Source organism: Parasteatoda tepidariorum, chromosome 1, assembly GCF_982258835.1.
Source record: "Parasteatoda tepidariorum strain Cologne lab strain chromosome 1, Ptep-v5.0, whole genome shotgun sequence".
NCBI classification, from domain to species: domain Eukaryota; kingdom Metazoa; phylum Arthropoda; class Arachnida; order Araneae; family Theridiidae; genus Parasteatoda; species Parasteatoda tepidariorum.
Genome location: NC_141755.1, coordinates 8,016,720 through 8,033,030, shown reverse-complemented (window position 1 = coordinate 8,033,030; position 16,311 = coordinate 8,016,720).

The window sequence follows — 16,311 nt, the reverse complement described above, 5'->3', positions numbered from 1 at the left end:
ATATATATGTTTTGTTTAAGAAAGATATTAAATAAATTGACTACAATGTTTACATCTTACTTAAAATATTTATTGAAATGTTCGTTTAGAAATTCATAATACGCGTAAAACAAAGTGCTAAAAACTTTTTTTAAAGCGTTTTTTACAAATTAATATTTTCTTGTACTATTATGCATAAATAATTACATAATTATTAAGTTCGATCGTATGCTCAATTTCTAAATGAAACTTTAAAAATTATTATTATGTTTAAAACAAAGTGCTAAATAAATTTTAGAAAAGAAAACGCTTTTAAAACACTATTTTTTATTATTATTATTTCAGTTATTATAGTTCTATTATAGTTCATTTACGTCATACTAGAGCTGTACAATGGGCTATTGGCGACGGTCTGGGAAACATCCCTGAGGATGATCCGAAGACATGCCATCACAATTTTATCCTCTGCAGATGGTATGCACCCCCGCTTCGGTAGCTCGACGACCTGCACGCGAAGTCGAGCACTTTACGGTAGAACAGTTTAACGAGGACCAATACCGCACTCCCTTGGTCCCTACGCAGACTGATCCAAGTGGTCACTCACCCGCACACTGACCGCAGCCAGTGAGGCTTGACTTCGGTGATCTGCAGGGAACCGTGTCTTAACGATCAGTGCACAGCGGGACCTTATCATCTCAGATAGATAATTAAATTAAATTAAATAATGACCGAATTATGAACGAAAAACAAAGTAAGATTTAATTTCTTAAAAATAAAAAAATTGTGATATTCGATAATATATTTAGCTAATTAACAAATAATATGAAAAGAATATTTTTTAACAAAAATTATTATACTCTCTAATAAAACGAAGTGCTAAATTATTTAAAAAAATGAATAAAATACGCAAACCTTTCAAATTTTTTTGTATGAACAAAGTTAATTGACTTATGTCCAAATCCAAATGACAAAAATAAATTTTGTTTTAACTTTATTTCTAAAAATAAAAACAACAAGATTTATAAATTTAAAATCAGTAATAAAAACTCATTAAATTATTAGAAGTTTCATCCAAAAAGTTTTTAATAAATTAAAAGAAAGTAAAAAAATAGCCTAACAAATTCAATTCTTTATGGGCGCCTAAATTGAATTGCCGATAATTTTCATTAAAAATAAAAAGAATTTTTTTAAAAAAAAACTTATCTAATTAATGAAGAAACTCTTCTTTATATATTCTTTTCAATAATAGATTGCCTTCAGAAGAAGGTAACATCGGCGATCACGAAGTTAGTCCGACTGAAAATAATCTACAAGAAAAGTCGCGACAAAGAAAAAAAAAAGCTAAGAGGTGCGAAAAGGAACATGAGATATAACGATATGCGTTCTCAAAACTCTGATTCTACAGCTCACCAATCAAGGCCATTTCAACATAACGAAACGAACATCGTCTTCCACAGCGCGAGTCGACATCGGAACGTAAGAGAAGAGTCTTATATCGTTATCTTATATCCTTGCGTGTCTTATATCGCTATATCGTTTTGCGCTCGTTGTCTTTACTCGACGGCTTAAATCAGATTTCTGATGCATCGCCTTGAATGAGAGTCGCTGTATCGTCTTGCCGATATATGCGTTAAATCGATATGTCTCGATACATCGATTTATAGCCCAGTCCTATTAGTGTCATATCTAATGTAAATTTAATAATTCGTTATGTGTAATTGGGTTGATGATAGGTTTTATGTCTATCTTAATTGTAATCGTAAATTATAATTACTTGTAATAAATTTTCATTTGGCCTAACTCAACTTCAAATATATTATTAAATGTTTGCACTAAAGCTAATAAAACTAGCATATCTATCTAGTAAATTTAGCTAAAAACTTGTCATTTAATGTAATCACAAAATACAAATTTAGCATTCAATAAAAAACCTTTTAGATTACAATAATAAAATTACTCCAATATTAGCTCTGGCAAATGCAAAAACTGCCTGCATTTAAACGTTTTCACAATTTCCCAGAATGCCTTGGCTAGAATTTGTACTCCCATTAACATAAGTGGCTGAAAATAAGATAAATGATGAAAATAAAAAGTAAAGCGTATCATTGGCAAAGATCATGGAGATTAGGGCTTCCTATTTTGTGACTAACGGCATAATTTTGGCAATGTGGTCAGCATTATGTGCAGAACGTCTTTACTTCCCAAAAAAGCCTGCCAACTACTCGCTTTTTGAAAAATATTTTATAGAGTGGTAGACATTTGAAACAGGGTTCCCACGGTTCTTAGAAGTCCTTAAAAACTGCTTAATTTTTATTTTGGAAAATAAGGGCCCTTAAAAGTACTTAATTTTAGTACAAGGTTTTTAAAAGTTCTTAATTTTATCAGCATCACCATACTTGATAAGAACTATTTTTTTTTTCTTACAAAACCTATTTTTAAAAAAAGTATTTCTTTTGTTACATAGAATGAGACCCCCATGGCAAAATTGTGGCGACATTGTCACAGATTATTAAAGAGTTTTTCGAAAAAGATTCCTCCTTAGGGAAAAAAGGCTTTTTTTTTTTTTTTTTCTGCAGAATTATATTCAAAAGATGCCCTTCTCCCACATCAGAGGGAAACAAAATGCTCATGATTTCTTATTTAAGAATAATGAAAAAAATACAAAATCTTAATTTGTGCACTTAATTTTACAATGAAATCATTAAAAATGGAATACAGATTAGTTACATAGATGTCATTAACCCTTAACAATCTGAAAATATTTATTAAAAAAAAAAAAAACCCGGGTTTGCAAAAATTTCTTGACTCTACTTTGGCGAACTCAGTTAATTTATACAGTTATATCAGTACTACTGTAATAAAATTGTTTTGGTTACTTTTTTTTTTATATATATATATTTTTCTTAAGAAAGGTAAATAATTGGCTCAATCACTGGTGGTATATATATGTTAGATAAAAAAAGAAGAAAAGACTATTTTTTAGGTTCTTAATTTTTGCTTTCTTAAAAGAGTAGGAAGCCTCCCCAGTACCCCTGTGAAACCCAAAGCTTTCAGAATTTTTGGAAATTTTGCCAACTAAGTGGCATTACAGATGAACTTTTAAATCATTTATACTTAGTGGCGTGGACAAAAAGTTTAAATGAATGAAAAATAATAAATTAAAACATATAAATAGCTACCACTAGAATTTTTTTTAAAATAAAGCGTAGAAAGTTGCCAGCTCAGTGAATCGAACCACAGTTCTTCACGGTGACAGTTATTACTATTACCCGAAGAAATAATTATTTTTTTAAACTACGTGAGTTTAATTTGTTTTTTTATCTTTTTAATTAAGGATTAAAACATTTATGCAGAAATATGAATTTTAAATTAGTTATAAAAAAAAATTTTCAACCTATTTACAGAAAATTGTCTTCAATAATTGATATTGAAAACCAAAATGATTAGGTCTTCCAAAAAAATTAAATAATAATTTCTGAACGTACAAAAATGAAGGAGTATGAAAAGGATAATTCTTCAAATCAGTATTAAAGGGAAATGAAAACATTTTTTTCTAGCTCTTTTAAGAAGAGTAAAATTTATTAAACGCTTTTTACTGGTCTGCACTCTATTTTTTTAGAAATGTGTTTTATTTTTTTACTCACATCTGAGGAACGGCAATTACATTCTTTGATAACCTTTTTCCAGTAATATCCTTTGTTTCCTCTTTTTAGAGAAAATAAAAAACTTATTTTATAAAGAACTGTTTATACCTTACATTTTTCTCATTTTCTTTTCAGTCATTAATTTTAATAAGGTATGAATTTTTTTTAAATCTTTTCAAAAGTCTTTTCAAACCGGCCACTGCTTGAATATAAATAAGAATGGTATATTAATTTCCATCCAAACCAATTATAAAAGTCGATCTAAAATATTAAATTACCATAATGTAGAATGATGTAAACAGAATGATATGGATCATCTTCAATGGGAAAAAAATATCGCCCTGAAGAAACTGATTTATTTTTAGTGCAGGAAACTTTTTCCTCGTTTGAAATTGCATTGTTAACACAATCTCTTGAACGGCCCTAAACAAAGATAAATATTTTTAAAGGGAATATTGTTTTGCTATCTACAAAGAGAAAACTATTAGTACTTACAGGAATAAACAATTCGAAATATATATATAGCGAATGAAAAACATTTCATTTTATTTAATTAGAAAATGACAAATCGAATTTTTATCCCAGCTTTGAACATGCACAAATATAACTCTAAAATATTACTTCAAAATAAACATTTTGAGTTAAAATTTAATTTAAAAGTTGCATATCCGCATTATTCAAACGCATTTCTAATAAAATACGTTTGAATAATTTAAAAATGTTAAAAAATAATGTAATGAAAAAATATTATTTTGTAAAAAGAATATAAAACATACTTTTATATATAATACGAAACGGTTATAAAACGATCCTTGTCTGGCCCAAAATGAACGCGAGGTTTTATCGTTAGCGCTCAAAAATACTTGTGTATTAATTAATAGTTAAAACAAATGCTAGAACAAACTAACATAGCAATGTAGTGGCCGCGGTGACTCAGGTTATAGAACGTTCGCCGCCCAATGAGGAGACACCAGGTTCGAATCCCAGGGGGTGGCTGGTTGATAAAGAATTCTCCCTACTTGTACCGACCTCAGTGCTGACGTAAAATATTCTCAGAGGTAAGCGGTTCATGGGTTAGAATCCTAACAGTGGGAGATTTTCGTGGTTTTTCTTTTCATGTAGTGTAAATGCGGTTAAGTTCAATCAAAGAGTCCTTCATTAAGGGTAGTTCCTCCCAACACTTGATTTAGTAATTCCCCTTGTGTTCTGGGTGGTGTGCGAAATTACGAGGGTTGGAGTTGAAATTGATAGTTGAAAATTCGGAATTAGGTCACTTGTTTAGCGCTGGCTAAAAATAATAATAAATAAAATAAAAAAACATACCAATGCAAGAATTTGGATTTGGCAACAGACAAAAAAAAAAAGAAGAAAAAAATGGTGATAGCTATATTACCATAAATGTATTGCATAACTATATTACGTAAATGTACCCTTTTCAATAATACTTCATTGTTGAAAAATGCATTAAAAGTAATATACTGGTTCAGGATTGCCTTTTTCGATTAAAAAATAAATACATTTTTCGCGATAACTGTGAAGACCACCTGTTTTAACTCGAAAATAAACCATGGAAAGGGGCTGACATTTCACAAATAATGAATATAATTTTCTAACGAGGAAAATACGACTGATAAATTTATTATGTAATTTTATTTAAAAATTTCACAGATTATGAATGAATATAAATAACGATTAGGATAAGAATTTTGGGGGTTATGCCACTTTTCCTTCATTCAAAGGGGTTTCAAGATGTTTTACATTGTAGTGTGGGAGGTAACATAAAAAAAAATAAGGGTTTAAAGAATTTCTTCGAAACTTTTTTCTAAATAAAATAATTAAATTTAGGTCGCTTTATTAGAATGAACGGTTCAGTGCGGATGTTGTAATGGTTATTAATATTGCGTCCATGGAATAGTAAACGGGACTTTATGCTAGGTTTGCTGTGGTCTAATCTATCTTCTGTTGTGGTTCTTCTAATCTATCGTCAGTAAGTATTAAAATATAGAATAAATATATCAAATAAATATAATAATATCAACGAATAAATTAATATAAAATTGGATATAACAAATATTTCGGACATTCACCAAAGCGACTATGTGATTACTGACATACACCGGTGAGGGGTGTACAAGAATGTAATGAAATATTCGATCTTTCACCGACGTATTTGGTGTTTGTCAACAACCACCGATTTCGGTCATTCGCCGTAACATGTATACAATTTTAGCATTAAAATAAGTAATAAAAATTTCGAATGCTCGTAGCAAATTTGAAATTTTCCTGTGAAATTGGTAGTATGGTAGAAATTGATAGGTGAATTGGTGGGAGGGAAATGCAAATGAACGCTAATTTTTGTGATTCACGATACATGGCTGAAAAATAATTATACATTAATAACTTTTGATCTAGCAATTAGATTTTCACGTACTCAAATGCAAATTGGAGTCTTGCATTAATATTATAATCAATTTGTGAAAATACTATTTTAAGTTAAGGAATCGGACAAAAATTTACTTTAAATAAACATACCTTTTTTACTGACGGATGACCACAGTCTGAGAAATAGGATCTCAATAGATCAGAAAATCATGATGCTAGGAGGATCGATTTTATTTTATTTATTTTTTAAATTATATTATTATAATAGTGATCTTTTTGTAAGAGTACTGCTTGCATTTGTGGTTGAAATTTTTGGAGGTAGTGAGTTTGTCCTGGAGGCTATAACGTAAGATCAAGAGTGAGTCTGCTGTTCTAAAGGTTCTCTGTACTGTAGTGCACAGTACAGTGTGTGCAGTACTCTGTACAGTTACACTGTATAAATTGGAGAAGAGAGACCAGCTCGAGTGCCGAGCTTGTCGCTTGATTAAAATTCAAATTATATATTGTTGTTGTAAAAGATAGAATCCTCAAGGGAAAAAGGTAATTAGGAATTTTATTTACGTCGCATTAGAGCTGCACAATTGATGACGATCTGGGAAACATCCCCGAGGATGATCCGAAGACATGCCATCACAGATTTTTATCCTCTGCAGAGGGGATGGCTCCTACTGTTTAGAAGCCCGACGACCTGCCCTCGAAGTCGAGCACTTTACGATAGAGCAGTTTACAAGGACCGATACTGCTCACCCTCGGTCCCTACGCAGGCTGATCAAAGTCCCACCCGCTTACAGACTGCAGCCAGTGATGCCTGACTTCGGTGTTCTACTGGGAACCGTCTCTTTACTGTCAGTCCACTGTGGGACCTCAAGGGAGAGAGAGAAAAAAAAGACTAGTAGCTGGGCTCGGTTGGATGTATTACTCTAAGTGTATAATTAGTGGGTTCTCCATTAATTTAGAAAACTATGCAGAAGTATTATATGATTACAATTTAGCAACGTTGGCTCAGAAGACAGAGATCTCCTCCCAATGAGGTAACTCAGGTTCGAAGCCCAGCTGTTGCTGGTTGATGCGAATTTTGCTTCCGGCTCGCACAGACCACAGTGCTGACGTAAAATATCCTCACTGGTTGGCAGATCATGGGTTAGAATCCCCTTGCGTTGGGCTAAATCGTGGTTTTCTTTCGTGATTTTCTTCTCCATTCAACACAAATGTGGATTAGTTCCATCAAAAAGTTTTCCGTGAAAGCTAGTTAATTAAAGCGCTTGATCCAATAGTTCTCTTATCTCTGTGTAGGGTTCGAAATTCGTAGGCTGCGAAGTTGAATATTGATAGACTCAGAATTGGGTCAGCTGTTCAACTTCGGTTATAAAATGAAAATCTGATCATATTTCACGATTTGCATTGAAAGACATCGTGAAAATTTACTATCAGCAGTTTTATAAAAGTTTAAATTTTTGTCAATATTTCAATAACAATAGCTTTGTGTAAACCACAAGTCTCAAGCAATTCAATTATCGTTTATATTTACAATTTTTGGCCTAAAGCACATCACGTAGAGCAACAGCGTTTTTCAAGTAATGTGTCGAATGTCATTACATTTCTTCCACAGAATAAATCACATCCCAATAAATAAGCCCCTAACACCAACTAGAACAGCAAGACCACGGGCCTACTAACCCTTGACATTTAGCGGTAGTTCTTTCGAATCTTCATGGTGGATCAGAACAACACCTTCTGGATTCTACAGGAAGAAGGAAAAGTAATATGGTCTCTGGGTCATCGAACGTTCATGATACATATTTACGAAAAGGCCAAATAGTAAATTCGAGAGAGAAATTATGAGGGGAGGATGGAAATGCCCAGTTCCTTCTTTCCCTGTTCGAAAGTTAACTCATCAGAAGAAAATGAAAGTCAGTTGCATTTGGCGGGTCATTCAACTGCCTTGCATAATTTAAATAAGATTTCGTTCTAATTACGCGTGTAATTTATAAGCTAAAAACAAATTTTGTTTATTTTAATCTTGGATTTGCCAGTTAGTGAGAATAATCGGAGAAATTGAATTCCATTTTTTATTTATAATGGCGGTAAATTGAAAAATGTTTTTTAATGATGATATAAGAAAGGTTGGATTTATTATTTTTTTCTGACTTAAGTAATTTATCAAAACTGGTTTTGATGAGAATAATTTTTCTTGACGTTGAAGGATTGTCAGTTTAATTGTTAACATCTTTTTGATTTGCTTATTATCGCTTTACGCTTTAAGGCAGTTTTCATTAATTAATGTTAAGAAAACTTTTTTTTTAATTCTTTGCCTTGTATTTGTGGAAGTTATAAGTGCAAGAGGCAATTCTGGTTATACTACGATTGTTATAAGTTCCAAGTGCAATAAATGAAACCATTAAAAGGGTACTTGTTCTAAGTACGCATGCATTTGAACAAAAGGATTACTTTGCCACATTTTGCATCGTCGCCGATGAAAATTGGACAAGGTAATAGAAATAAATGTATTTTATCAATATTAGGATATTTTAATTTTTATTTTATAACCGTCGTTGAACAGCGGACCTAATTTTGAGTTTACGACTTTCCACGTTCAACTCCTCAGCCTTGTACTAATTTTGAATCCAACCCTGAAGATAAGGGAACTCCTGGATCAAGCGTTACAACTAGCTTTCGTGGAGGACTTTTTGATGGAACTAACTAGCATTTACGTTACATGGAGAGGAAATCCACGAAGACCTCCCACGGTTAGCTCGACGGCAAACGGATTCGAACCCATAACCCGTCTACCTCTTAAGATATTTTACGTCAGCACTGTGGCCGGTGCGAGTTGGAGCAGAATTTGCATCAACCAGCCACAGCTGGGATTCGAACTTGGATCACCTCACTGGGAGGCGAATGCTGTATCTCCTAAGCTACCACGGCTCAACTTAGGATCTTGACGACCGAAGATTTTTAAGTTGAAACTGAACCCTGAAGACGACAAGAGAATACCTAGATCAAATAATGAGCAAACTTACCGTTCACAGCGTACATTTTGAATAAAATTTACCAGCTGACACGTTAAATAGAGAGTATGGTTAATCTATGTTTAACTCTACGGTAAGGGGAATTAAACGGATGTTCCATCTACCACTAGGGTTACTTTTCGTCAACCATGGGGGTTGGCGTGAGCTGGAAGCAGTATATAAACTAATTGGTCATCAACAGTCCTCTCATTGGAAGGCAAATGTTCCGTATGCAACGCATGAGTCATAAAAAAAATATTTTTGACTGAAACCGGAGCATTTTTTTACGTGAAATAAATCATTTTTTAAAAAAAAATCTGTTCTCGAATTTGGCTTTTAAGAGTTTATTTAACGATTTAAACAGCTTTTTATATTAATTTTTAAAGGCTGTACATTTTTTGTAACATAAAACTGTAGTTTAAAATTAACTGACGCTTCCTGCTGTCTGAATGTTTGAAGTAAATGTCTACAATAAAAAATTTTAATTAATTAATTTATTAAATCATATAAAATCAAAGAAAATCACTCAAAATAATTTATAAGATTTTTTTTCTCCAGATATTTTTGAATTTATTTATTTTATTGCAATTAGAGGATATGAATAAAAGTTTTTGAATAAGCAAATAAACCTGAGATTTTGAGTGAGAAAAATCAAGCCTAATAAGCATAAGAAACAACAATTCCCTTTCTCTAAAGCCTATTTTATTTCAAGCAAGTAGGTCAAAATCAAGAGACATTCAAAACTGTCGAAAGGTCAACCTAACAAGAAGACACCCATTTTTTCCTTCAATAGCTGGCCGCATCTGCAATTAGCAATATAAATGTCACTGTTTCTAATTCAGACTCGGTTTGAATCTGCAAATGTTCACAGCACGCGCCGAGAATTCATTGTTTATAACAATGGATACCATTATCTGATGACCCAATTCGTTCTGAAGTTCGGAACCATCCTTCCATCGGCACCTGTAGTTAGTTCTAAACGAGATCGTTTAATTGAAGTGTGATGGGTTTTTTGTCTTTCTCAACAATCAAACCGCCATGAAGACCAATCATTTCCACCAAGGCTCCCCGTCCATTTCGTGGGATAATTTCATTTCATGATATGCCAAAAGGATAGAGATTTTTGCTTTAAGATATGTTTTAAAATATATATATTTTGTACTAAACCTAAACAAAGGGGAGAGGGCGCACCATTATGCATCCTCCTTCAAATTTTTTAAACAATTTTTATTTCGTTTATAATATACAGTACCGCTCAAAAGTATCAGTACACCTAGAAACTTGTAAAAAAATGGCAAAATTCAAAGTGTCATAACTTCTTTAAAAATGATCAAAAATGCTTCTGCTTTAGCTCATTTTGAAGCTTGAAATCTCTACTTTTATGTACTTTAATTGTTTTTAATTAATATATTTTGCAACCATGTACAATTACACTCTAAGCAATCATAGAAAATTGCATTAATTTTTTGTGAAGTTTGACGCGATGTACGGGCACAAAGGGGTTAGATATTGTTAATTTTTATTATACCATTGAAAAATTTGGACTTTTAGCTTTCATTTAAAAAGAAATTTCCAAAAAAACATGTTTTTTGACGAAGTTATTGTCAAATAAAAAATAAATAAAAATATTGTCAAATAAATAAAAAATTTTATTTGACAATAACTTCGTCAAAAAACATGTTTTTTTGGAAATTTCTTTTTAAATGAAAGCTAAAAGTCCAAATTTTTCAATGGTATAATAAAAATTAACAATATCTAACCCCTTTGTGCCCGTACATCGCGTCAAACTTCACAAAAAATTAATGCAATTTTCTATGATTGCTTAGAGTGTAATTGTACATGGTTGCAAAATATATTAATTAAAAACAATTAAAGTACATAAAAGTAGAGATTTCAAGCTTCAAAATGAGCTAAAGCAGAAGCATTTTTGATCATTTTTAAAGAAGTTATGACACTTTGAATTTTGCCATTTTTTTATAAGTTTCTAGGTGTACTGATACTTTTGAGCGGTACTGTAAATCTGTGTAAAAATGAAGTTTTTACTGAGTTTTCTATTATTACCACCCTTGAAATATTCAAGATCCGTATGAATGATGAAATCAAAAATGTGGGGTTGCATATTAATATTTAAGCTCAAAAAGAAATAAAAACGCTATCGAAATGTGTTGAATAGCAAGGAAGGGGGAAAAAATCAAAACCATTTTTAATGACTGGTTAAAGTTAGAGGTGTTCTCTATAATCATCATTGAACTCTTCTCTGTTTACTATGGCAGTCAAACAAGCTTTTATGATTTCAGTCCCGCCTTTCTCATAAGCGATTTAACAGATTTCAATAACGCTATTTTTTGCACTAAAATGCGATTATTAATAAATGTACTTTGATTTCATTTTTCATAAGGATTAATAAAATATCTATATTAAGGGTAGTCATTTCGGAATACCCCGTGTAGATTGAAAATCATATAAAAGAGCAAAGATGCCACTCAGATTGCATTAACGCGTATATGTTTGGAATGGTGCAAGCAACTAAAACCGCGACTAGTACATTTGTAATAAACTCAAATTCAAACTCATTTAAAATATTAGAATCATTATTAGTGAGAGCATTTTAAAATTTACTTATATATAATTCAAAATCCTTCGTATATTAAAAGTATATTCATTTTGTTTTTGAAAATTAATTATCACGATTTCAAGCTTGATATGAATTTTCAGATAATAGTTTTTGTACATGCATCGAAAAAAAAGACATCTTTTTCAACTAACAGCACTTAAGATTTCTGTAATATCTAATGATTGGTCTTTCTAATTTCTCTGTAGGCATGCCGAATTCATTTTCCTACGAGTATCAAATTTAGAGAAAAATGGACCTTTAGGTAGATTTATTTTTATTTATTTCCATTCCTTTTTTTTTCCTTAATGCTAGAAGGTTGATTTATTGTCAAGATACTCCATGTATGAAGCTAATTTAATTAACTTGATACAGTAAACTTTTAAGAAGTTAAAATATATTAATTTAAATATCTTTTTGATTACACCTAATTAAAAATCTTTTAAGTTAGAAATATTTAAACATAATTTTATTTTAAGCTCTTGGTTACGAGTAAGGTTCAGAAAAATTTTTACTTGAAATGATTACACAAATATTTGCGCAATTGTCTTTCTCCAGAAAATGTGACAGAATCGCGATTGCCTTTATTCTGTTTATTTTTCTCTAAACTTTTTTTAAACTTTTAAAGTTTTTCAATTCGACACATTAAAATAATTAAATTTACTATCCTACTTGCCTTCTCCGTGTTTTGTAACGCATAAGGCCTTCAGTTTAGTTCACCATCTCCACCGGTCAGATCTTATTTCTTTCCAGTTCACCGCCTGATCTCTCACATTTTCCATCATTTTCTCCAAGTTAACATGGGTCTTCCTCTTTTTCTCTTGCCATCTAGTACCCATGTTAAGGCTATTGATGGATTTGTCTTTCATTGGAGGCATTTTCAAAATATGGCCATTACACATCCAACATATTTTCTGGATGCTGCATCTGGGTGAAAGAGTCCTCTTAAGTAAAAAGGTTAGAGTACAGAAATGACATTAAAGGTCACATCGTGTTTCTCACCTGTTGAAAGACTAGAAATTATTGATCATTTAGCTTCGTTTGAGTAATAACTGAGACCTTTTATTTAACGTTGTATCATAAATCCCGAAATAAACTAATGAAGCAAAGTTCGAATGTAAGTTCCACGTGTGGCACTTTTATAGTCGGTCAAAATTTGATTTGTGAGAAAAGTCTAAAATTAGATTTATAGAAATATTAAAAATTCCTCGATTCATTGTGACTGCCGTGGGTTATCTCTAAATAATAACTTAAATAAGGATGGAGAAAATCAAATAACAATTAGAATTAATCTTTAGCTCGTTTAACGGTTAAGAAAGCAGTTTACTAATCAAAACTCTCACTAAGGTTATCCCATAATACCTAAACGCCACTAAACAAAGTGGTTACTAAACATTAAGATGTAAAAATTATAGCAATTAGAGTTGTAGTTATTTTTTAGGTGGCAATAGTAACTAAAAGGCAACTCTCGGTTGCAAAGAGTTCAATTCTCACAAGCATAGAACCAAACCTCCCCTAGCGTAGAACTAATTCGCAACAATAGTTGATTATTGAACTCGTGATTTACAAATTGATCTTTCCTCTCATTTGCAACTTTTCCTCGGGAAGAAAAGCAATTTAAGAAAATAACTGGTGGAAAAGTTCAGAAGAAACCTAAGTTTAACTTGGATAGATACAGAATAGTCGAAATAGACACGGGAACGAATCTCGTATTCTCATTTTGTGCTTTGAAAGATAGACAATGTTTATAATAGTGTAATGAATTCTTTTATTTTTTAAAAAAAATTTTGTCCTAATTTTAGATAGCTTGATTCAAGTATTAGAATTTTAATTAAATTATCATTTAAGGATAGTCATCATTCAGACATCGACGTCACTTCAAACTTATATTTAAAGTTGTCAATTCGTTGAACCGAACCATTAAACTAAGATTGAATTAAAAACAACGTTTAAGATCACAAACAAGTTTTTTTTTAAACCTACAATCGTTTAGATATCTCATGATTCTCATTGTTTTGCTAACATTAGCCATTGAAAAACATTCGACGTAAAAATCTTGAATTCCATATAAAATAAATAAATTATAAATAAAGTTTGAAGTTATATGAAGTGTTTTAAATTAAGTCAAGAAAGCAAGCATGTTTCTTAATTTCTTAAACGCAGTTTAAGTTGAGGTTTTAAGAAATGTTTATATTATGTCAGCGTAAGTCAATTTTTGTGTTGCGTTAAAGTTTTGTAAAAAATGTCTCATAAAAGTAACAAAGAATAATTAATGTTTAAAAACATTTCAATAAAAAAAATATATATTACAAACGAAAAATACAGTTCAAATTTTGAACGAAAATGGCATTTTTAAACTATTCTTCCTGAATGAATTAAAAAAAAAATTTCAAGTTTTATGTTGTAATAAGGAATTATTTAGATTCACAATGCGGAAAAAGTTTCACCAAACTGAGATTTTATACTTTATTTGTTATATTTTAATTTATTGACAAATAAAGAACCACTTGATGAACGTCTTTTGAGTTTGCGAGCTTGTGCTTGATCATAGAAATATCTGGCCTTTATATTTCCGAGCTAACAATGGCGTGCAAAGGTACCTGGATGCCAGAAGAAACTATAAAATCCACTATAAACAGAAAATAAGCAAAACAAAAATGCCAATTGAATAAAAAAAACGATGGATAGATTTATATTTGTAAAAATCTAAATCCATATTTAAAATTCATTTTCATGTAAATGTGTTAAGCGATAATTATTTTCTAGTAAAAAATTATTAACAACAATATTCTTAAAACTTTCTGAAATATAAAAAAATATTTAATGAGCTAAGACTTAAATTTATTGGTATAATTACATTTTGTTCTTCACAAAATATGTTGCTTGAGATAAATATTTATCAGTTAAAAAAATTAAATTTTTTTTATAAAAATTAGATTAAAAGATTACAAATTTTAGTGTTTTTTTTTTCCTTCTTTTTTTGCTGGATTGGATGCCTAGGGCAGTTTCTCCTTTCGCTTCTTCCTCTTCAACTATCCCTCAAACTTTATCGAAATTTACCAGTTTTTGAGAAATAAAGGCATAAATTTATTAATACCCTGTAAATTTCTGTCCTATATACACTGTCGTTCACAAGAATTGGTATAAACCTGCGTTGGTTTTCTGTGAGAACATTTATTTCTCACTTTTAATTTCACAGGAAATTTTTATATCTCAAACTAGTTTTGGAATCAAAAGCTTTCAGAAATGGCTCGATTTATTTCAGTGTAAAATTTGTACAGATTAAAATTTACAAAAACAAGTTGAGAAATTCGTACCTTTCTAAATTCATTCTTTAATAGTCATAAATGGTATCATTTGCTTAAAAAAAATTTGCCTTCAACCCTTTGAATGCTAAAGTATTCATGTACTGCGCAATGCAAAGCAATCATGTAAAATTATAAGTAAACGAAATGTTGTTTTGAAGTTCTCATGTACCACCGCTGTATTAATTAGAGGAGAAGAGGTAATGGAAGGTGCAGTTTCAGGCGCCAAACTTTTTTTAAAACCTTACCAAGGGCCTAAAAGATTCAGGTAATAGAACTAATTTTTGTATTTGCTTTAGAAATTCATAAGAATGCATTCTATATTTTAGATGTGAATTTTGAAAGATCGAAAAAAAAAACGAATTTTAGTCATATTTCATTTTAATGTCCTCCTTAATGATGACCTTTCCAATTTACTCATTTTATCGATTATCATGTTTTGCTTCAAAACAAAGAAGTTGATCTTTCCAACTAACTATCCGCTATCACCCTATGAAATAAAAACTTTTCTGAAAGTATTGTTATTGCAACATAACAAGTTTAGTAAAAATGTGTAATTAATTTTCAACTTTTTTTTTCCGATTGGGCTCAAAAATATTGCATCTGCTTTGATGCGTTCCTAAATTTACTTTCATCTGTATTTCAGTATCATTTCAAATGAGTATGTTTTTTCAAGAATAATTGTTTTATACACTTGATTAATTTTAGATACTTTTATTTCATTGCTGTTTATTTTTCTCCTTATTTTTAGTTTGTTAAACGTCAAGAGCTAAAGAAATAAAGGTTTTTGCACTCAATTTTGAGTATGTATATTAAATTTTAAATTTTCATAATGACTTATCTAAAAATTTATTTCCTCTGTTATCATGTCATCGGCAATTATAATTAAAATAAAAATAGTAAAGAAAATTAGGCTGTTGATGTAATTAAAATAACATTCTCGTAATTGAGTATAAATGGTAATAATTCAAATATTCGACTAAAATTAATGCAAAGAATGAATAAAAATTAAGAAGTACACAGAGTAAAAATCGAATTTTACTGATTAAGAAGTATTTAATATTTTTAATTTCATATGTTTTTTAGTACTATAAACTCTCAACATTTAACGCATTTTTAGATTCTGTGTAATTAAAACAAAATATTTGAGCAGATTTTTTTTCCAAAGAAACAAAAAATTTAGAATAAAAAGAACTTCAAAACTTTAAAAAGCAGGTTTTTTTCAATATTTATAGAAAATACGTCTAGCCGGAATTTGATAACTTTTAAAAAGTTGCATTGTAACTGAATATATGATCAATTTTTTCGAATTTGAAATAGACAGGCACTCTGGTTCCCATGTGCCCCAGGCCCTATTTCACCTCCGTCCAGCCCTGAATGGA